Source organism: Lagopus leucura, unplaced genomic scaffold, assembly GCF_019238085.1.
Source record: "Lagopus leucura isolate 7727_CA_CO unplaced genomic scaffold, USGS_WTPT01 Super-Scaffold_100004, whole genome shotgun sequence".
In the NCBI taxonomy this organism is placed as follows: domain Eukaryota; kingdom Metazoa; phylum Chordata; class Aves; order Galliformes; family Phasianidae; genus Lagopus; species Lagopus leucura.
This window is the reverse complement of record NW_024962264.1, coordinates 50670995-50694692: the sequence shown is the minus strand read 5'-3', so window position 1 is coordinate 50694692 and position 23698 is coordinate 50670995.

The window sequence follows — 23698 nt, the reverse complement described above, 5'->3', positions numbered from 1 at the left end:
GTGGGAGCACAGGTGAAGGCAATTTACCTCCTAGACCCCATTTAAGGGCTGACTGCCACTAAAGAAGGATCTCTTTTTGGAGATCCTACTCTGGGGGAGTTTTTCCTGCAAACCTAGATCTTTGGGTACAGAGTATTTCTTCTCTATTTGTTTTTTGCCCTATTTTCACCATAATAATCTTTCCAACTGTAAGACCAACTGTAACAATCTGCTTCTATTTTAGCTCTAAAATATAGAAGATGGACTCTTCTCTGAGAATTTTTAGTGATACTGGCTGTGGGAAGAGAAATGATGAGTTTCAGGAATCTTTTGTCCTATTCTGGGATGTAGGAAGCAATTGTAGGATGTAGCAGATGTAAGAAAACGCACCATTTTGTGCACTGACTTGATTACTTATTCCTTATCAACAGCTCATCATTAGTCCTCTCTTGTTTCCACTTTATATATACTACACTGTTTCTTAATAGTGTGCAGTTTTGTTTCTGTCAGCTCCCTAATTTTTGAAGTTATCGTTTTGCTTCCTGTTTCCCCATTTTGCTCAATAAAATGGTTTATTTTTCGTATTACCTCAGCTGGAGAGGGTAAAAGAAAACCAAAGTTCATTAAGTTATTTTAATTTCTGATTTTGATTTCAGCTGAACTGAAAAACAAATTGCCCATGGACTTGCTTAACCACCTGCATGCTCTTTCTTTAGCAGCTACAGATGAGTTCCCAGTACTCCCAACTCTCATAAACTTCTTATGCTATTAAATGACAATTGTGGGGGCCTTAGCTACTTGAGTACTCCTGGCCAACGTTTCAGAATTTTGGTGGCACCAATTATGGTGCAATCAGTCTAGAGTCCAAGAAATGGTTCCTTTAAAATTACCGGAGATACGTGAGAAGTTTTGTTACATGCAGTGCAAAATTTATTTTCACTGAATATTTTCTGACTATGCTTTCTTGTTGGAACAATTCCAGTATGTTCTACAGAAAAATCAGAAGATAGTAGCTCAGCTTGAGAACTGTGCTGAAACAGCTATTTAGTATACAGATTTATATTCAAATCACTTGGAATATGCACTAAGGAATTGAGAGATATATTAATAAGGATCCCTATGAAGCAGTGCTGATTATATTCGAATGTAGCCTGGTTACTAATTCAACCAGATATATTTGGAGATAATTGCAGTTTCTGTTACTTTAAAGAAAAAAGAACAAACACAACAAAACAACAACTTTCATGATGTAAAAGATGTTGTCCAAAAAACATACGCTTGAACAGACACGTATTTGTATAGGATGACTCATGCGAGTGATCAAGTACTTCTGAAGATTGGTAAAATTCCTGATATCTCAAGAAATTGTGTTTTTTTTGTTTTTTTTTTTTTATCTAGCTAACAAATGCTCAAAGTTTCTGTTCTTAATTTCAGATTTCCTTTTTTTTCCTGTATACCTTTTTCATCCTAATTTAGGCTCTAATCTGAATATCCTTTTTTTTTTTTCCTTTTAATTCCAGAATTGCTTTAGAAATTGAGCCATTACAAAATGATTGAAAGCATACCATAATCTCTGAAAATGCTTAACATTTTTTTTTTTCTCTTCCTGTACAGTATCCTAATCACAAAGAGCAAATTGTTGTTCTCTTGGTTGTATTTTTTTTTTAATTTCTGATTCAGCATCTTTCTCCTACTTCAATGAATTAACATCATTGTGTGATCCCCTTACGTATAACAGGACAATATCATTAAATTACTTTTAAAAACTAACTTTTCCTTTAAATAAACAGGCCTTTGAAGTAACACTAATTGCAAAAATTATGATGACACTTTTCTTAATTGAGTCTTTCTCTCTCAGATATGTGTGAATAAGTTTAGACGTCTACTGTGAGATGAAGTTCCTTAGGCAAATCTTGAGATGTTAGGAATACATTAATATTAGCAAATGTGTGTGTAAATTTTCAGTGCTCACTGTGCTTATGCAAGATATGTTTGTTATATAAATGAAACACAGTTTTATTTAATTTTCATCTGTTAATGACAGAAATAAAAATACAGAATTATAAAAGTACATAGGCATTCAGATTTGAATTTTTTGGCATTTAAATAATCTAATAGCAAATGAAATATAGATTTTTAAAATATCTGTAAGCTGGCTTTGAATAAATCCTGTTAGATACCTTTTGGCTTACGATAGCAAAATTAAGAGCTTTTCAGTATTTAAGAAAAAAAAAGTCTGAGTGAGGATGGAATTCTTATTTGCAAAACAAGGGTGTTTCTGTTACAGTAGTTCTATATATCACACACTTGATGTGTAAAATTACCTTTAGGAATTTACCTGAGGGGCAAGGAAGCCTATAATAATGTTACAAATTTTAATGTTCTCCTGGAGTAATATTTACATTACTGGAGACAGATATTTAATATGAGTTTATTTGTATGATACGTATATTTGGATGTGTTTCTTCATCATCTCATTTTAGCAGTTTAAATTTTTTCACCTCCACTTTCTTTTTATGCCATTTGGAGAGCAATTTACCTGTTTTAATCAGCTAATTCATTTAAAAATATCAGCAGTATAAAGCTTCTCAAGAACTCAAAAACTTTCAAACTTCAAAAAAAAAAACCCAAAAAAAAAAAAAAAAAAAAAAAACCAAAAGGAAAAAAAAAAAACAAACAGTAGTGAACAACTCTTTTTAAGTATCAACAGTAGTGAGAAGTAGTTGTAGGCCTGACAGCATGTGGGAAATCTTCAGATGCTCAGATTAGACTTTATTTTGACCAAAACAAACAAACAAACAAAACCAGTCAGAACTATATTTACTATTTTGTCCCTGGGAACGGTTCTTTTGAAATCAGTATTAGTTCTCAAAAGAAAAGGAAATGAAATATAGTTAAACAATATATCTTGTCATTTTTTACAAGAAAATGTAACTGCAGCTTAACAAAAATAGTTGTTCCATTTATATTATGTACATATGTCTGTAACCTGAAGCTTTCAGTTACTTTTGGAGATACTTTTGACAGATTTTATACATTCAATATGTCATCAGTCTTTGAATTATGATCCTGTGAAGATTTAAGTATTCCATGAAATGATTTTTAAAAGAATGTTCTCAAAAGAATAAAACAAATTTATTTTTATTTTTTATTCTATCCAGTTGTCCTTGATGACTCTTTTAATGCTACCCATCAATTTCCTCACTTCCTCATTATTTAAACAACATTTGCACCTAGTTAAAGTTACAGGGGTTTTAAATACAAAGATAGTCAGAACTCTCAGGATACTTTCCTGTAAAATAAATGAATGATGTGTATGAACACTGATGAGGATTTCTCACTTAAATAAAAAATCCCACATAATCAAAGGAAAGAAATGTAACTGGATATTTTCAGATTAATACAGATTATCACATCATCGGGACATTGATTCTTAGAATGTTCACAAAAAAGATTGTGTAATGGTTTGGTTTCCCATCTGTGAAATGGAAAAAATTCTGAAATGTTGAGAAGTTAGCAAATCTAGGAAAAATACAGCATTTGTTTTTATTTTTAATTGGTTAAAATTAAAGTGTGATTAAACAAATCCTGTTACTGAATGACTAATATACAAACTTAAAAAAAAAAAAAAAAAAAAAAAAAAAAAAAGAGAGAGAGAGAGAACAGATACTGCTTGCATTTCATTTCTGCTCCAAAATGATTCTTGATGAGAATTTCTCATGCAATTCACCTGCTCTTATAATTTTCATTTAAGTATAAATATGATGGTTTATAACACCACTTGTTAAATTGATAATTGTTTAGCCAGCCCGATAATCAGAGATCACAGTATATTGTAATTATAGAAGTTAAAAAGGAAAATAAAAGCCAACTTTGATATTTATTTCACTCAAGATATTAACTCTGAGTTATTAAAGAGATATTGGTTATCAAAAAACTTATATCAAGATATAAAAAAATTGTTTCTCCTTATGAGTTCCTGAGAAGAGTAAAGGCACTAACATGAGAAGTTGAAAAGAATTGTAGAGTGATTTGAAATATTAAGGAAATTTAATATTTAGTTGAAACTTAACCATTCTTTTTTCTAGTTTTATGCTGTTCTGTTGTAATTGGGACAAAAAAAAGATGTGGAATGATATTTTTTTCTTTCATCATAGGTCCTCTTTGATTCTGTAGAATAATGACAAATTTCACTTGACTTATCTCATTGCAGTCCCTTTTATTGATCAGGCCCTTCAACTCCTTACACTTCTGAACTTATTAAAAAAAAAAAAAACAACAACTATGCTTCACCCTTTGTATCATTTGCTGAGAAACAGAAGATACCTGAAGATGATGACTTCCTATTCCACCGCCTGCTTTCTGTAGAATTATGTAGAATTATTTCGTAATTCTAGAAGTCATTTAATAATATTATCCTGTTTTTCTGTGACCATGTGGCAATAGTTTCTCTATTTTTTCTGTTCTACACTAACCTCGGAGTGATTTGAGCTTTACCTTTATTCCCTATATAAAATACTAAACAATCTACCTGTTACTTTGGAATGAAGTTCACGGTCAGCTGAAGCACCCCACATTAAAAGCAAGTAATATATGCTCTCAAGGTGTAGACCAAGGTTTATCTGCAATTTCCCAGTTGGGTTTATGTACAACTATCATTAAAATCTGCATTCATAAAAACTTTTCTTAAAGAATAGAACTGTACTGGAGCTAACTGATATAAACAGATAAGTAGTTAAGCAGTTATCATCTGTTGGTATTGTAAGCCAGTAATTATGCCAGCTTATTTCTTAGAGCACACTCTGGCCGGATCTGATGACCTAGTAGGATGGGGTTGGGGGAGAACTGGGAACAAAATTGAGCTTGTGAATTGAGATAGAAATGATTTACTAAGATAGAAAAGGAATGGGGGGGGGGGGGAAGGGGGAAGATAACTTTCTCTATATAAATCCACACTACAACTGCTCACCACCCTTCAACTAACACCCAACTAGTAATTCAACAGCTCACCAACTAACGTGCAGCCTACCTACGTTCAGTGGGCAACCCCTGCTTTTGGCCTATTCCCTGCAGGTTTATGCATGGTATGTTGCATAGTATGGAATAACCTCTTGGCCAGTCCAAAGCAGCTGTCCTAACTCTTGCCACTGCACCGTAAGGTTGCTCTTCCTCATTGCCTGATGTGGCCCAGCTCCGGACATGCACTCATCACTCAGCAGCAACCAAAACATCACTTTGCTATAGTACAGTCTCATCTGAAAACAGGATGGTACTAAAAACTCGTGTTTAGAGAAGTATAGAGTTATAGAATATCCTGAGTGGGAAGAGACACACAGGGATCATCAGGTCCAACCATGAATCAACAGAGGACCCTCTAGTCACCAGAGAGAAGAGATCAGTGCCTGCCTTTCCTGCTTGTGAGGAACCTATAAACTGCCATGAGGCCTCCCTGCAATCTCTTCTTCCCCAGGCTAAACAAACCAAGGGACCTCAGCTGCTCCTCATAGGAGAGCCTGTGGATGCCCCATCCCTGGAAGTATTTAAAGCCAGTTTGAGTGGGTCCCTGGGCAGCCTGATTGATGGTTGGCAACCCTGATCATGGCAAGAGGGTAGGAGCTAGCTGATCTTTACCATCCCTTCCAAATTATGCTATTCTGTGATTTCATGATGGCATATCTCTAGAAGAAAACCTTAATATGCTTGCTTTCTTTTATTTGTATTGCAGAGATTAAAAATGGTCCTAGTCCTTCCACTGTCCTTATATAGTCCTTATGGACTAGAATTTCCTCCGAGTTAATTCCATAATTCCTCTAGGAATCCTATTCTAGTGCTCAGTCACTGGAACAGTAAAGTGCTTAAAGTGTCATGAAACAGTTTCATTTAAAATTCTGAAAAATGAAGATAAAAAAATCTTAATAAGAAAAAGAGTTATTAATCTGCCTTATATTGTCCATTCAATTACCAAACAGGACAGATAATAATTATTCTCATTTTTGTATAAAATCACTTTTCTTTCCCCAAATATGAACTTCCAGTTCCTAATTTACCATGTAGCATTTGAATAAGAAATTCTAATATGACCTTTATGAGCCATAAATACCTCATACTCTATTTGGAAAGAGCTATATAACAGAAGACAATGAACTGTTGAGAAATGTTTTACCACTTCCCAAATAATCTGCTGTACTGAAGAAATTTAGAATTCAAGTTCTTAATTTTTTTTTACTAGTGTATGATTAGGAAGAATTTCTAATTAATATCATGCCTGTATAATACACATTTACAGAAAGCAAGACATTTTTGAAATTCTTCACAAGGAGAAGAACTCCTTAAGAGTAGCCCTGCTGAGAAAGATATAGGGATCCTGGTTGAAGAAAAACTTAACATGAGCCAGCAGTGTGTGCTTGCAGCCCAGAAGGCCAATGGTATCCTCAGTCCCATCAGAAGAGGTGTGGCCAGCAGGGTTAGGGAAGTGATTTTTCCCTTCTATTCTGCACTCTTGAGGTCCCAGCTGGAGCACTGCACCCAAACCTGGGGCCCCCAACATGGGACAGATGTAGAACTTTTAGAGAGGATCCAGAGGACAACCACGTAAATGATCCAAGGGCTTGTTAAGCCTCAAAAAAAAGGTCTGTGAGGAGACCTCACTGCGGCCTTCCAGTGTTCGAAGGGAATTTGTAAACCTGAGGGAAATCAACTTTTACATGGGTAGATAGTGATAGGACAAGGGGGAATGATTTTAAACTAAAGGAAAGGAACCCAGAGAGGCTGTGGATGCTCCATCCCTGGAGGTATTGTGAGAATCCTTCTCTGTTTTTTGGCTCAAAGCTTGCTTCCTGAGGTATTTCTTGTGATAAGACTCTGATTGATTTGTTGAGGAGGCAACTAATGGGTGCTAACCGTGTGACAATGGATATCGCCTTGGGAACATTTGAAAGCCCCTTCCTCCAGAGCTCCTTGCTCTGTAGAAGAGCGGATGAGAGCGCTCAGGACTGTTTACTGGCGGAAGATCTGGCCTGTGACAAAACAGCTCCAGCTAGGTGTGGGAAAATTGGGGAACGATACCATCGTGTCCTGTGAGAAACAGGATGCAGATGGGTACCCCTGCTCCCTCTTATCTGCTGGCAAGGCCCAGAAGATGGGAACAAAGGAGTTTCTGCTGAGATCCCAGAGCCAGAAGCTGCCACTCAAAGGAGAGCTGACTCAACCACCTTGGATTTGAGCTGTCACTCAAAAGACAGCTGACTCGACCACTTTGAAAGCATTGAAAAGGGGCCATCATCGCCATGGTCGTCGTGCTTCGTCCTTCTCACCGTCGTCGTTGTCAACAGGACAACTCTGCCTGACGACCCACCACTACTGAAGATCAAAGACTGAACTACGGACCACGCTGGATCCATGGTGGTGACTATGTCCCTCTTGCTGCCTATAAAGACCCCTTGCCTCTTCTTTTCTATCTTTTCTATCGCCCTCCTTCCCTTCCCCATTACCCTAATTCATAATAGTGTCCGCCCTCCACTTCCCCATTTCCCTGATTAAGATTTGTAATAAACTGGTCGGACCAACATTTGAACCGTTGCTTCTTAATCTCACGCCGGGTATAGAGATAATAAAAGAACCTCCTCTCCCTCCTATAAATTGGAGTGAGACAGGTATTTAAGGTGAGTTTGGATAGGGTTCTGGGAATCTGATCTAGTACTTGATCTAAGGGCTGGCAGCCCTGCCTGTGGCAGGGGCTTGGAACTTGATGATCCTTGAGGTCCCTTCCACTCAAGCCAGTTTGTGATTCTATGATATGTATAATTTATAAATCTTCTGCATTATTTTATTAGACATATATTTCTGACATACGAACCGTACCTTCTCATTTTTTATTATTTTCTATTGTTTTCATTCAAATGCTCTCAAGTTTATTAAAATATAAAATGACGTATATTTTCACTTGCTTTTTAAATTCAAATTAACTGAATTAATTATGTTGCAAAGTCAATTTGCAATACATATACTTTTCTTCATATCTTACCATATCCTATTATTGTGCATGTTTTGTTTTTTTTTTTTCTTCTGTACTAATAGACAGAGGAGACTGAGGAAAAGCTGAGTTATTAAGAAAAAAGCTATGACAGATTTGGCCTTCAATATATGTAATAATCTGAAAATATACCAAAACCTTTCAAAGTTACAGAAAAGAGAAAAAAAAACAAAATTTTGTAAGGTTGAAATAAAAATATATAAAATAATAAAGGAAGTCTTTCAAATCTTTTCTGGGTTTGTTTGTTTGTTTGTTTGTTTCCCCCCTATTGCATTTCAGAACAAAGATGACCATGTACAATAGTTTTATTCAGGCTGAAATTATAAATTTCCATATGTCCCTCAGGAAAAGTAATACTTTTTTCTTCTTCAAATGCCTGAATGCTTTATTCTGTATTGAATACGTGAGACAGTCATTTAAATATAATTCTATTACTGAAACACTAAAATAAGTGATATTATGCCCTGGATAGGATGGGATATTCTAAGCAGTGGGGACTGTCATTTAGAATTTTTTTTTTAGCTTCAACTTTCACCAACTTTTTTGGATGTATTTTTTTTCTGACTATGAAATAGCTCATAAAATCTCATGGGTTTGGTTGGCATATGGTTGACTTTCTTCAAAGAGGTTGAAATCATACTACGTTTTGAATTTTTATTAAAACAGTAATGATGACATACTGTTTTTAGTTGTTGCTGAGTAGTTTTTACACAGAGTCAAGGACTCTTCTTCTTCTCATATTGACTTATCAGTGGTGAGGCTAGGGGTACACAGTATGATGGAAGGACACAGAGCCAGGACAGCTGATGCAAAATGATCAGCAGGCTGTTTCCCTCAAGTTCAGCAATAAGAACTGGGGTAAAGAAAGAGGAATGAAGAGATGTTCCAAATTATGGCCTTCCCAAGAATATGCCCAGGAAAGTTATGCACAATGACCTTGGCTTTCCTCAAAGTACATGAACAATCTGCTTGGCAATGAGAAACAGCAAATGAATTTCTCGTTTTGTGTTGTGTGCACACCTCTTGCTCTACCTAGTAAGCTGTTCTTGCATTTTTTCCTTTCTGATTTTCTTGCCCTCCCTTTTGAGGAGAGTGAGCAGCTGAATGGTTCTTACTTCTTGCTCATGTTATACCACAACATTAATTGAAAACTCTTTTTGTGACACTGTCAACACACACAAACACACACACACACACAAAAGAAATATTATTTGAAAAAAAAAAAGCCTACTTATAATTTTTTTTTGCCTCATTCACATAATTTATCATCATGTTTCACCTACTATATACCACCGTTTTTTTCTCTGCTTTTGAGAGGTGATTTAATTTTCTTAATATCGAAAACTGCTTGTCCTTTGTAATTTGCAATAACAGGAAGCATAATGAAGATATAAACACAGAGAGGATTCCTTTTTTTTTTTTTTTTTTGCAGCCTTTTATTTTTCAGAATTTTTACTATATTCTTTAATTTTTATATTATTATATTTTCCAGAATATTTGCTATATTACTATTTTTACTATTTACTATTCTTACTTATAGTAAGAAACAAATAAAATAATCAAAACAGGCTTATCCTTAAAATCTTTTCAGGTAGCTTTTTCCATTCATTTGTGCTAGCAGCTATCTTCTTTTTTTCTTTCCAGTTAAAACCACATATATCGCAAATACCCTAAGGTCTGGCTCATACAGAGATGCTATTCCAGAATACTTAAGTACCTCTCTATGAAAATTGGGTCTTGTGGCTTAATGTTAGCACTTTCAGTGTTTGGTTTCAACAGTGAAACAGATATTTGGTTTGGAAAAATCCTTAAGGAAGTATCATGCTAATGAGTTCACACACAGATCCAACAGATGGAAGAAAATATACATATTAATACAAAAAATACTGTGGATTCAAATTTGTATTTGCAATAGATGACTATATTAAAAGAATGATTCTTTTGTCATCCAGTGTATGCTGTTCCTTACCAAGTTCTACCAAAAGGATGATTCTTAGACTTTATCGCTTTAGATACAGAAAGGGAATGGATTCCAGTGAATAATGAGATGATTTACAGCTGATCTCATCCTAAACAGTTAGGCTAGCAGACTTCACGGTGTGCAGTAATTCTAGATTCAAGCTTCCCTATGTTCTGGGAATATCCTCACAAAAAATTTCACAATTCCGTTGCTGTCCTGTAGTGTTCAGAAGGAAAATCAGTAGAAAGACATTCAGATATATTATAGTAGTTGATATATTAAGTAGGGAAAATAAAACAAGAAATGGAAGAAGCAAAAGGTAAGTGGCATGTGATGGCACAACACAATATGTAGATGAAACTGCTCTTCTATTTATCAACACAATTTTCTTCAACAAAAGCACATTTGTGTTTGTTAGCAATAGATTTTTTTTTCTTTGATCTTTCTTTCTAGGGAGCTACCTGAAGTTGTTCTTTTGCTGGAGTAGTATTCCCTAATCCTGAGCTCTGAATTTCATGACTAGAGTGAAAAGCTGCGTTTTGTTCACTTCTGAGTAGATGCACATTGCCAAAGAAGTTGCTCTCTGCTGATTCACCAGTGTCCACCTCAGCACTTCCAGCCACCAGGGCAAACTGTTGGTCTTAATCATAAATTGAATACATGGGGAAGAATAATTAAAGATCAAAATGTAATTATGAGCAACATCCAAAGGGAGTAAAAACTAACATTGAAAATATTGGCCTGAAGTTTCCTATTAGTGCATTTAGGATTAACTATAAACTGTCTTGTTAAACTCAATTAAATAGTTTATTATATGGATTTTTCTGTATTAGAACAGGGTAAGAGGCTTAACTTTTAGAACCATACTGTTTGTTGAGGTTCGCTTTTTTCTTAATTGTTTCTATGTATACTTGAACTGATTTCCTCTTCCTGGGAAATTATTTGAGGAAAGACGGAGAAAAAGAATCCTCAGCACAGCCTCAGAGATCTAATTTCTTTTTCTTTTCCTTTCTTCTTTAAATTCTTTTTCTCACAATTTCTCTTACACCTCCAAAACAATTAGTTGATACAGGAAATTCTGTATGATCTGGAAATGTGTTCTTGCAGCCCAGAAAGCCAATCATATCTAGACTGCATTAAAAAAATAATCAAGGAAGTGATTCTGTCACTCTCTTTTGGGACCCTGCCTGGAGTACTGCAGTCAGCTCTTTGGCCTCCAATATAAGAAAGACATAGATCTTCAAGAGTACCAAAAGAAAGACTATAAAGATGATCAGAGAGATGGAGAGACCTTATAGCAGCCTTCCAGTATCTAAAAATAAACTATAGGAAAGATGGAAAGGGACTCTTTGTCAGGGACTGCGCTTTTAGGACAAAGGACAATAGCTTCAAACTAAAAAAGAATAGGTTTGTTTTCAAAATTCTTCATCGTGAGGGTGGTGAGGCACTGGAAAAGGTTGCTCAGGGAAGTTGTGGACCTCTAGTCTGTTAGAACCTTGCTTAGACATTCAGTTTCACAATGACATTAAAAAGTTAAATATACAAATGTACTTCTAGATGAAACTTAACCCCTTCTTGCTGCTGTTAAAGTAATTTAGTGTAATTTTATCTCCAGATGCCACACATGATTTTACATTTGTTCTCCTAATTTTTACAGTCTTTTCAGACTGTTTTCAGAGCTTTTTAACAGCATTAAATAACTTTGATTATCCCATCCTTTATTGTGCACTCTAGACTTTTTTAAAAAATGATCTATTCACGAAATAGAAGATGGACAACGGTTAATGACCTGGGCTAGATCCAGAGACTTAAACTAAATACATATGACATACAGAACTTAATTTCAAACGCCAGATGCACCTTGCTTTCTACTGTGTTTATAATTCTATTGTGTAAGAACATTTGCAGGACTTACTTCAAATCCACCTAATAAGAGAGCTATCTTTCTCGTGATTCTCCTGAAAAAGAAATATTTCGAGTCAAACAATTGCGTGACTTGGAAGGGACCCTTAAAAGTCATCTTGTCCAATTCCCCAGCAATTAACAGCAAAATTTATTTTTAGTATATTTTAGCACCTTTAAGCTTACATGAATATTTTAGAGATATATACTGTGAGCAGTATGGATAGAGTTACTTTATTTGTTTATTCTATCCACTATGCATTCAAATGTGAAGTTTCTAACTAAGGTTGAAGGAGAATGAGAAGCAAACACTTAGCAAAAGTATAAGAAGAGACCACCACAATAACAAGATAAGGAGTAATTGGAGGAAAGTTCCTCAAAAAGGCAAGGTATTCCTCCCAGCTGATTTTCTTATCTTGTGAAAACTGTGCCGAGCAGTTAAATTCCAACAGGCAAACTTAGTGGAGAAGGGAGAGATCTTGCAAACTAAGCCTGCATTTCAGCAAGTGAAGAATGAGACCTCCTGAAGCTCCTCTGATCTACTGACTCATGTCCAGAGTATTGTATAGTTTGAGCTACACTTGTGCCATATCTCAATCGCAGTGCTGGGGTAGACCTGATGATCACCCAAGACTCCATACAAATTTCTGGAACGTTCTACAGAAGGACTGAGTTCCTTCTTGGGAAGGGGGCACATAAAATGTAATGGAGTGCCTGTTTGGGTGTATGCACTCTCTCTTTTCTAATCTTCTCTCTCTCTTCCTCTATTTACCTCTCTTTTCAAGTTGTATTAGAACATATTGCAAGATGTATCATCATAGCTTATAGCTAATAAGGCATTTTATCAATAATTCTTCTCCCCAGGCAATTTTGAAACTATTTCTTGTTGTAAATCTTTAACCAGTCATTCAGTGCTGTTTCACCTTCATTTACCCCAAGGAGATCTTGAACCTTGCAGCCTCTACATTAGCCAGTGTAGATCAGAGTTAGGTTGTAACAAAGGTTTATTAGACAATTCTATCAGTCTATATTTAATTTAAATCCAGGAATGAAGAAAATGATTTGATTTTAATTCTATTTATGATCTTACTATATGAACACCATGTAAAGTGTATGGCACCAGTTTCAAACTCCATGTGATTTGTCAGAAATTGCTCTACACTGCAAAACACATTTTATCTACATTCCCATGTGATGTCTTGTACAAGCGTGTAGATCACTTCATAGTCTTATTATGAAAAAGAAATGTTTTAAAGAGCGTTAAAAGTCCTGGGCAATTTATGGTTCATAAATCTTAAGGAGAATGAAATTATGTCATTTCTCCATCAGGAAGGCCTAAGTCCCAATGACACCAAGCAGCTCTGCAGATAGGATTCTACAACCTAATTAAATAGAAACACTGTCAACTTTCCAATTCTGCAGACAACAGAGAAAAAATGAACATGGGAGATTGACAATAATGGAAAAACAAGTTTTGAAGATTAACTCAAGACTTAACTAGCAGAATTACATCATTACTTTTGTTTCTTAAATTACATCAGCTGTGTACAAATTGTTTTCTATCCTTCGTACTTTTTCAGAATTTCAGAAGTCACTCTCCTCTGATTTTTATATCAATTCTGGCAAAATTATGTGCTTTTTGTTTTACATAATCTACTTTTCATGTCTTGGGGATGATCTAGTCTGTACCAGTATCAATATCTCTCTGAGTTTTTGGAATGACAGAATGGGTAGGGTTGGAAGGACCTCTGAAGGTCATCTGGCCAAAGTCCGTTGCTCAAACAGACTTTGCCTAAGGCGAATTTTCAAGGACTATTTGGATTTTGAAGATCACCAACGAATAAACTTGTCATCAGTAAACTTGCTTGAGTGCACACTCAGCAATTTTGCAGATGATATCAACCTGTGGGCTGTGATTGACACACCAGAGAAACAGGATGCCATTCAGAGGGACCTAGATAGGCTTGAGCAATGGGCCCAGGTGAATCTTGCTGAGAGTCAACAAATCAAGTGTAACATCTTGCACCTGGAGTCAAGGCAGCTCACATTATCAATACAAAGTGGGGGATGAAAGATTTCAGCAGCCCTGCTGAAACAGACTTGGGTGTAAAGGTGGATGTAAAGGTGGATGTGGGCTAATAGTGTGCCCATGCAACCTAGGGAGCCAATTGTATTCTGAGCTGCATGAAAAGAAGCGTGGCCAGCAGGTCAAGGGAGGTGATCCTGCTGTTCCACTCTGCACTGGTGAGGTCTCACCTGGAGGACTGTGTCTAGATGTGGAATCTTCAGTACAGGGGAGACACAGACCAAAGTCAATGCCCAGAGAAGGGCCACAAAAATGATCAGCAGAATGGAGCTCTTCTTTTATGAGAACAGGCTAACAGAACTGGGGCTCTCCCACCTGCAGAAGAGCAGGCTGTGAAGTAGCCTGATAGCAGCCTTTCAGTATTAAAAGGGCAGCTACAAGAAAGAAGGGTACAGACTCTTTAGCAGGGCCTGCGGTGGTAGAACAAGAGGAAATGGTTTCAAGCTCAGGGATGGTAGACTGGTAGATGGTAAACCATAGAGACTTCCAAGGTGAGGCTGGACCAGGTCCTGTGCAACATGATCTAGCTGTGCATGTCCCTGTTTGTTGCAGAGGAGTTGAACTAGATTGTTCTCAGGGATCCCTTTCAACTATTAGGATTCTATGATCTCATGGTTCTACAAAGGAGATTTCAATGTTCAGCTTTCCTGTGCTCCATCATCTGTACAGTAAAAGAATGTTATTTTGTCTTGCAGATGTGAAATGAATGCTATTTCAACTTGGGAACTTTAATGAATGCTACTATTGTCTTACACTTTCCTTGATAGTTCATTGTAATTCTGGAAGATTTAAGAAGGAAGCAATATTTTTCATTGGCGGTTTTCAATTGTTTGCCTCATACAGGTGTAATATAATTTGAGCTGGATTTATCCTTTATTTCATTTCAAATGTCCTGGTGCATTTTAAAAAGCCTTTTACTTTCAAACTGAGCAGTAGCTGCCTTTCAATGCTAAATGAGTTGACTCTTCTGTCAGGAATCTTTAGCTTGCTTGTGTACTTCTCAAAGTGCTTTGGTTACACAGTATCAGTTATTTTTATGTTTTTGTTATCAATCATTCTCTTTATTATATTTGTGTACCAATAGAAATAATTACTCTGAAATATTGATATCAACCCTGAAATGTTGATGACATCTGGGAGAAGTGGAAGACAGACTGGAAGGCTGTGCTACCATTCAACAAGACCTGGGCAGACTGGTGAGTTGGGCAGGCAGGTGCCTCAAACATACTATAAAATATGTTGTTCCCTTTTGTTTAAAATTTTGATGCGTCTGGAATCTTCTACATCCTTCTTAATAGTTATGTGATGCCCATAGATATGTGTATATATAAATGATCAGTTTAGTGCAGGGGAGCGTCTCTTTCTTTCTTTCTCTTCTCTTTTTTGCAATGTGAATTTGATTTGTTTCACTGTTTTGGGTCTTTCAGTTCATTCTCAAGTGTACCCATTTCTATCCTGTTAGAACAAAAGCAAAAAGATGGCAGAAAATCAATCAGAATTGACTGCTTTTGTGTCACCTGTAAACACAGTGTGCATCTAGTAGAAGGAACTCATTCTGATTTAATTTCCTGTGGAGATGTGATGTAGATGTATAGCCCTAGAGCTATGCAAAGAGCAATAAAGGAAAACCTACTCCTTTTCACTACATCAGTCAGTAGTACAGACAAGATGTTAAAGTATTCTTAGCCCTTCTCAAGTTTCATATAGGCTGTGATATGGAATCTTCCGTTTGTCTTTGAGGGAGAAAAGAGAGGATGAGTTATATACAATTTAATTCAATTTCTTTGAAACTTATGTCTGAACTTGCCATTGGAGTAAAAGAAATTGGTTTTTTTCCAGTGTGTTATGAGGAGTGAGAGGACAGACAAATGCCAAAACAAGCTGCGCTGTCCTTGGAGGTATTCAAAAACCTACCTTGACACAGCCCTGGGTAACCTCCTGTGGCTGACTCTACTTGGGTAAATGATCTGAACTAGATGACAAAAAATAAAAACCATAAAATCTCCCTTCATCTACCTAGCTTATCACAGTCAATTATCTTAGTGTCCTGTAAAGCAATCAGTAGAATTAAGCTGGTCAAAGTAGAACTAGAGAATACTAAATCAATGGCTTTTTTTTTTTTTTTTTCTGAAGTTGTTTCAAGCTACAGGGTCATATGTATACATATTTTTAACATGTGTGTTTTTTTTTGTTTTGTTTTGTTTTGTTTTTTGTTTTTTTATTCGGGAAGTCCAATTTAAAGATATGTCCAGAATTATGCACTTAACCTGTTTTCTCCCAGGTACAACAGAAAAATAACAAGAGGACTTATTTTTCAGATCAATTGTTTAATTCTACAATTTTAAAAGTATCTGTCATCTCACTGTTCTTTTTATCCTGCATTCTTTGAAATGCAAACTAATAGCACAGATTACTCAAAGCCTCACTTTCAGTTCAAAATACCTGCAAGAGTCAGAAAGCATTACTGTCCAATAATATAAGGGAAATGTAAAAATTACAGACTTTAAAGTTAGTTACTGGAAATTTCTGTATTTTGAAAGCAAAACTATTAATTTCTAGTACTGGTAATGTTTCTGATGTCGTAATATCTTCCTTGTACAGAATAACTGAAACTTTAGTGTAGTCATAATAGCCTTAATGTAATTTGGCAACGTGTGATGTAGTTCATTTGCAATGTTATCATATTATTCTTTGAAGGAATTTGCATTCTTTGAAATAATTTCTTCTAATTGAAGGTTTCATGGTTTTATGATTTTTGGTTATTGGTCTTCTGGACAGGTGCCTGGAACTGGACCATTAACTCTTTAACTTCCAGTGCACTATATGATGTTACATTGTGGAATACCAATAACCAAAAATCATACAACCATGAAAGAAGGGGAGAATGTGTATGTAAGGCAGGAAAACATTTCGATCCTTTTCAGTCTTCATTACATCAATAGCACTATGTTTTAAACTACTTTTACTACTTTAAACTTTTATATAAGTTAACTGTAAGTTGTAGTATGTTGAATTTCTCCAAAAAGTGTGAAATCAAGGTCCAGTTTTGCAACTAACACTTTTCCCCTTGAGCAGAAAATGCAGTGTAAAGGATGCGTTGTAAGCACACCAATAAAATTTGTTTGTTTGTTTGTTTTACAAGCAAGGAAGTTAAACACAAAACACTAAAATATGATTGTTTATGGCCAGAAGATAATTCTGTGTTATCACTAAAAGCAAAGTTTCTGGCTCATGAATTCTTTAAATTTATATTTTCCAGACTTCAGATGAATATGTCATCTTTGCTTGTCTGCAGAGTGTTGAAGAAAAGCTGGCTGCTCTTTCTGAAAAATAAGTTGGAGGCTAGTCTGAGATTTAGAGAGAAGTAGCACAAGCTGTACTGGCTCATTGTACATGTCTGTGGACCAAAATACATGGGGCATATTTTCCCCCAGCTAACAGTCTAGATAACGAGAAGTACTTGATATCTTTAAAAAATTGATTTCTTCACATTTTACAAGATAAATGTGAAGAACGATCCATCAGGGGTAAATTTGTATCATACAGGTTATATTTGTAACTTGTAACTTGTTTGTAATTTTAGTTGTAGATACAAATTATATTTATATCTTTAGATAAGTACTTCTATCCATTTTTAACAATGATTTGTTTCACTGCAATAATAATGTTGAATTAACCACCAAACAAACATAGCAATAAGAGAGTCCTGGAAATTCTGTCCAAATGAGAAAGACAAAAGGAATGTTGTTATCTCCCCCTTACAGATAGGGAATTGAAATGCAGAACAATTACTTGGTTTGCAAATGCTCTGCATAGGGAATGTATACATAATGCAGTGGCATGCGAAACATAGATTCTATGGCTAGCCTGAACAAGGTATATCTAGAATTGGGACCAGCATAGCTTTCTCATGAATAAGGTAGATTTTCTCTGCTGAGAAATAAACTGTGCAGTGGCATAGGTTACTGTTATACTGAGATATGAGCTAGCAGCCTTGCATGATTTACTAGTGCTATGTAGACCTCATGACGAGTAATTATACTCAACAATTGCTAGATATTGAACTAAAATCTCAGATACCTATTTCCACAGTCCCATGTTCTCATGGACTCATTTGAAACAGTGGAGGGGCGTGAAACAAGGAAACTGAAGTGAACCCCCTTCACAATTAAATATCTAATAAATTGATGCAGGAGCATTCTGACAAGACATTTTAGACTGTCTTGAAGACTCTTCCACGTTCCTCCTGCTGTATCTATGTAGATTAGTGTTTTTGTTGTTGTTGCTATTGTTTGTTTTTGTTTTATTTTTTTTTTCCTTAGTATGTTAATTTTATTCTGGGGAAATAGCAGAGTGCTTTAAATAGTGGAAATGATTCTTGAATACACAGAGGCTAGGATAGAGAGGGGCAGATCACACTTGTGGAGAAGTGATCCAAACTGCAGAATTCAGCAGAACAATTTTTGGTGGGACTTGATCCAAGTTAAGTTGCCATTGCAAGGATCCATGCAATTCACCCTCATTACATACTTAAATAGAAATCAGATATCCTCTTTGAGTCATCTAATTTCCCAAATACCTGTTATACTATGCCAAGGTCCTTCTCTTTTAACAGTCTGTATCACAGCTTTCTATTATTTTCCACTAATTTGATTTTTTTTTTTAAATACTTTTTTCTACCTGTGTTTCAAAGTTGTGTTTAGAGCAAGACGTATTTCTAAAAGGGAAAAAGAAAAGAGAAATACATACTTATTAAGCCTTATATTCCTTACTTTCTTATCCTTGAGGCTTGTACTGATATGTTCAATTTCTCACTTGTCTTTTTGCAAGATTTGGCAATAGAAATTAGTTGTTCAGCTTTCTGCAGAAAGTTATGATTAAGCACTTTTATCTGTAGCTGTCTCCAAAGAGGCCAGCATGCTATTACTTTTGTTTAGTTACGGATAAACATCTGTTCTTCCTCTGAGTCATTACGTGCAGAATTTGAGATTAAAAACAATATTCAACTAATTATTTGTGACTTAGAATGACATTCTATTTATTTATTAATGTATTTATTTATTTATTTTTGCTCCTTGCAGAATCAAAAGAGAAATGATTTTAAAAAAGAACAGTATTTCCATGGAATCTTAATGAAAATGTAGTGAACTAGGCATTTCTGGAAGAATGCTGTTGACCTCTACTTTTTTTTTATTGGATAAAATATGACCCCTATGCAAGTGGTAAAATGTTAACTCCTTATTGAGTATTTTCTGTAATACTACCAAACTTTGTCAGTTTTTTTTCTTCACACGTGATCAATGCTGAAAAGCAAATATTAACAACTTGAAATCTTTTTGCTCACAAAGAATTTAAAAATGTTATAGAGAAATTGCTTTTCAGTCTTTACCAGCTAACTAAATAAAAAAAAAAAAAAATACACTAAAAATACACACTTGGTTATGCATGCTTTGAAGATAAGTAGCAAACATCACACATAACAAAATCACTTTCTTTGAATGTTCACGTTCAAATAACTGTTAGGATTTTTTTGTCTCATTTTGGAAAAAAGATTAACATAAGGAGTTGGTGCCGCAAACACTGTATTGTGGCTTAAAGAATTATAAAAAATTGATTTAACATTTCATGTCCTAGTTTTCTTCTTTTTTAGTGCCCAAGTCTCAAATTATACATTTACAGTAAAAAAAAAAAAAAAAAAAAAAAAAAAAGGAACAAGAGGCCAGGTAAGCTTTCTAATATGTTTTATCACTTATTTCTCAGCTTGTTTGTTTGTTTGTTTTTAATTTATACCTAACAGATATTAATTTTCATTTTTTCTGAACTGTTTGGAAACCTCTGACGCTATGGTACATTATTTCACTATTTTATTACTGCTGGTGCTGTTTACTCTTCCCTTACTGCAGTGTAAGAGGGCTATTTTAATGTTACTTAATGAATTACTTAATGAAAGCTGTTCTCAGTTTTCATTTGTCTCATCTTGCTTTGTTGTAACATTTCTGTGCACAGAACTCTGATTCATTTACTCCACATTTATGCACAGAAGTGACATAAGTCCAACTTAAAAGTCTCAAGTAAATCATGTAGATAATTTAAAATACTTTCCATGTCAAAATCATCTTTATACATTCAGCTGCAATGATTTTGGGCTTCTATGACAACATGACACTATGTACTTTCATCTCATAATTGACTGTAATCATCTCACTGTTGCAACATATAGAACCACTCCTTGTAAAATGAATTCCTTTTAATAGCTGCTTTCTCAGAAGAATGCTCAACAATTCTATAAAAATAATAAAAAGATAGTAATTATATGCTGTTTTGTGAAATAAATTTTGCTGGATCTCTGTAAACTTATTCTGTTCTAAGTAGTTATGGATTGTTTAAATACATTAATTGGTCTGGGGCTGAGGATTGCCAAGAAATAGTAAATAGTGTTTTACTATTTCCTAGAGCTAACCCCCTTCATTCCATTTTCATTCCATCTAATTGCAAGGACTTATCTGAGACATCTGAGTTAGAAGTTAAAACATGGTGTCTCCTGAATCACAAAACTGGTTTCAGCTGTTGTCCAGTTTCAGTAATTAGGCTACTTTTCCAGCATCACATGGAACTGAAGATTTTTCTGTGTTTATGATCTACTGAATTCTTGTTTTCCAGAAATAAATACAGTATTTAAACCTCCCTTTAGCACCAAGGATGATCTTGGTTTATAGTCTCTGTCCATTTTTATGGTGGTATTTTTGTTCTTGTCTTCTTTTCACTTCAACCAGTCATGGACTGTATTACTTTACCATGGATCATAATGTCATGTATTGTCCTTGATACGTCTATCTTCTTTTACTGAAAATAATCTGATTTATATATTGGAATTGTATTCAATCACACACTAAGATTTAAAGCTTTTATATTCAATGAACTTGATTATTATTTTAAACATGGAGGGAGGTTACTGATTCAGTGAAAGAGAAAACAGAATTTTTTCCTGATCTAAAGGCTGGGGAGAGTTTTGTATATGAATGATTTCCAAGGACCATGACTGATTGAGGATTTACAATGCTAATTCCTGTTCTGACAAAGCAACCTGAGAATGTAAAATTGCATGTTTAGACTGGTAGTTGTGGAATGTCTGACAGTCTGTCAAAGAAACCTTTGCAACAAATTTTGTGCTAGATAGCTATATACACCATTGCTATCATTTTTATAGACACTTATTTAACTTTATATGCTTTCAGAGCTGTGTAATCCACTTTAGATTTTGTTAAAATAATCTTACCTTTGACTGAGCTTGGCAAAAAAAAAAACCCCAAAAAACAAAAACACGGATTTATTTATTTATTTATTTATTTATTTTAAGCCACTCACTTAAATCAGGCTATCCTCCCCTGATGTTTTTCTACAAATAGCATACTGGAATACTCCAACACATGGATTCAGGTTATTTAGTGAATAACAGCGTCAGTCACTGAACTTCAGAGGCCACTTTGAGGTCTGGAATAGAAAAGATTTGCATGGCAGGGAAGTTTTCTTATAACAAGCACTAGCCAGAAAAACACAATCATGCTGTAGAAGAACTGAAAATTCAGAATTTTCAAGTAGCTTTTGACATTGTACATTTTGTTGAAAGCCTTGACTTCAAAATAGGACTATTTGTGTTTTCTATAATATCCAATTTACTCCCATTACTACAAAAAATACTGCCTTTCTGATTTTACCTTCAGTTAAATTATATGCTCAGTTTGGCACTTTAACTATATCTTCACATTATGTTAGATTCAGTCTTTTTACATACCTCCTCAGCTGCATCGTTTTCTGTCTCTCATTATCCCACAATTTGACTACAGCAACTTCTGTCTTTACTGTTTGTATTACATACTAATATTAAATCAGAACAGTGTTCCTAGAATATCTGTTTGGTATTCCAGTCATCCTTACCACTAACTTTTTTTAAATGATCAAACCTCAATATTTTGTTTTTCGTATTGAAATCTTTCATGATTTGTTTGCTCCTCTGGCACTGTTACGCTGTTGATTGAAACCTCTGCTCTACCCCCTTTCATTGATTTTTGTTAATACTTTTTTTTTACGTTTCTTTTATATGTTTCTTCAAGGTGTGTTTCTATACCAGAGAAGCTCTGGTAATTCTCCTTTTCTGGGATGCTTGCAAAAGTTATTAATACATCAGTAAACTGGGACTGCTGTTTTCATGCTAAGACAGTTCTAGTTCCTTGCTTGCTTGTTTGTTATCTATGGTTATGTATTGATTTTGTACGCTATGCTTGTGAGTTGCATGGATTATCTTTTTCCTTTGTATTTACAGTGAATTCAATCAAATCTTTGACTGAGATCACTTGGCACAGTTGTGATAGAAAAGATATAATCATCATAACCGTTGTCCTCCTTTTTCCAATTACCAGAAATGGAGATGAGCATCCTCCACCCTCTTTTACTTTCATGAATAAATTCTGAACAATTGCTGCTTTATTTATAACAATCAGTGATCACACTCCTTTGATCATATTAAGATGGACTTCAGTTTCTAAGTATGGTATGTGGAAGAAGGATGTCTGCTGCTTTGGAAGTATCTGGTTGAAGACTTTTATTGATACAACAAGGGATAGGAGAAAAGAACATATAGGGACATAAATCTGACAGACAAGTGACAACAGGTAGTGATGTGAACCAAACCTGGTCAGTCTCAGTAACTGATGATGTTATAAGGGGCTGTGTAAATATTTAGGAGATTGGGGAACTAAGGAAAAAGGGGCAAACAAGAAAAAAAATATACCAAGACACAGACCAGACAAAGCAAATGTAGAGACAATGAAAGAAAAATGACCTTTCAGTCACTGAGTTGATGAGCTGTCAAACTACAGGTACCACATCCAGGAAGGTCCCTTAGTGGGATATCTAAAAGTTTCTTGAACACCTCCTGGGATGCTGACTCAACTACATCCCTGGGCAGCCCATTCTAGTGCCTAATTCAGAGCCATATACATTGTCTTATGACCTCATCAAAGTTAAAAGGAAAAAACCTTAGCAATATTGAAAGATATTCTTCACTGACATGACAAATAAAGTTAATTAAACTAAAGTAGCAGGTAATGCATGTAATTATAGACTACATCTTGTATATATTTGAAGATATTTTCAGATGTATATTATGGCTTGCTTATTTGAGAGATACATTTAGAAATGATGGTAAATTCCTTACAGTTAAATTATTTAAAAAACTGTTAGATTCCACAGATCATAGTGTTACAGATAACAATAAAAACACATGTACCACAGATCTTTAAATGCTTATGCATTTTACATCAGTTATTCTCATTGATCTTTAAATTTGATTTTGATAATTTACATTAAGAGATTTTTTTTTTTCTTCTGAAAAACAGAGTGAAAAATTGCATTTAATTTAATGAAAACAAAAAGCAAGTATGGTCACTGCGATCAAAGCAAATATTTTATACATTGAATATTTAGATCAGCCTAAAAAAAAAGAGGTAGTTGTACAGAAAAGGCAAATAAAATGGAGTTTACTAAGTGAAAGAACTCAGAAGGCTGTTTACTTTATAATGTGTGTAAGAAAAAGGGTCACACAGGTTGTTTTGTGTTCTTCTGGAATTTTTTAAGGTAAAGTCAATTTCTAGACATTCATCTTGGTAAGATTTGTAGTGTCCTTAGAGACTGTACACAAGAGACATAACTGAAAAAATACTATTGTAGTTCTTTTTGCTAT